This window comes from Propithecus coquereli, unplaced genomic scaffold (assembly GCF_000956105.1).
Source record: "Propithecus coquereli isolate 6110/MARCELLA unplaced genomic scaffold, Pcoq_1.0 Scaffold90, whole genome shotgun sequence".
Taxonomy (NCBI): Eukaryota; Metazoa; Chordata; class Mammalia; order Primates; family Indriidae; genus Propithecus; species Propithecus coquereli.
Genome location: NW_012155285.1, coordinates 920967 through 922007, shown reverse-complemented (window position 1 = coordinate 922007; position 1041 = coordinate 920967). Strand labels below are relative to the sequence as shown.

The 1041-nt window shown below is 49.8% G+C and overlaps 1 pseudogene; it reads left to right on the top strand.

Annotated features, from left to right (window-relative positions):
* Positions 1-824, top strand: part of LOC105826645 — a 14859-nt pseudogene extending 14035 nt beyond the window's left edge.
* Positions 825-1041: the final 217 nt, after the last annotated feature.

The window sequence follows — 1041 nt, the reverse complement described above, 5'->3', positions numbered from 1 at the left end:
AAAGGGTACAGGATGAGAAAGCTATTTATACCAAAGTTGGCACTTCTTAAATATATTTACAGATGGAATTTACAAATTCAAAGTAGCTCATCATCATCACTGATATTTGCATTACAGTAAATATATTCATTGAGTCCACACTGTTTGAAATAAGCCCTGGGGATAAACTATAACCTAATGGTGAGGATTATGTTGATGACCCTGTGGACTGTGAGGCCACCCAGTTGGAGGCCCTGCCACCCAGGTGGTACAAGGTGTTCCAGCCTTCCTACAGGCTCCCTTATTATGGGAATGTGGCCACAGACCTCGTGTCCTGGCTCTCCCCGCATGACTCCAACTCTGTCATTAACAAATCTACCAAGAAGCTCAGGAGCAGTAAATGCAGATGTTTCGGAGAAGTCGGACTGCAGCCGTGACAAGTCAGATCGGGGCCACGACAAGTCTGACAGATCGAGAGCGTGGCTGTAACAAGGTGGACGGAGAGAGACAGCGGGACAGGGAACGGGATCGGGACCGTGGATATGACAAGGCAGACAGGGAAGAGGGCAAAGAACAGCGCCACCGTAGCCGGGAGGAGCGGGCTCCCTACCCCAAGAGCGAGAAGGTGGCGAGCAGAAAGGATGACGAGGCAGACCCAGTGGACCCCAGCTCATACTCGGATGCGTCCCGGGGCACATGGTCAGCAGGACTCCCCAGGTGGAACGAGGCCAAGACTGGGGCTGACACGACAGCAGCCGGCCCCCTCTTCCAGCAGCGCCCTACCCATCCCCGGGGGCTGTGCTCGGGGCCAACGCGAGGCCTCCCGAACCAAGCAGCAAGACTGAATCTTCGCCCTCCCCAGCCCTGGGGTTTTTAATAAAAGCTTTTCTGTGATCATGTAAAAAACAAACAAACAAAACGTGAATATATCCGTGTATCAAATGGATAAATAAAATCAAGTCCATTTGACTTCTCTTTGCCTTAAATGTTTAGGAAATATCTAAGAAAAATATTCCAGAGAGATAAAGAGAAACATTAGAGATAGAGTTGCTGAGTCATTAA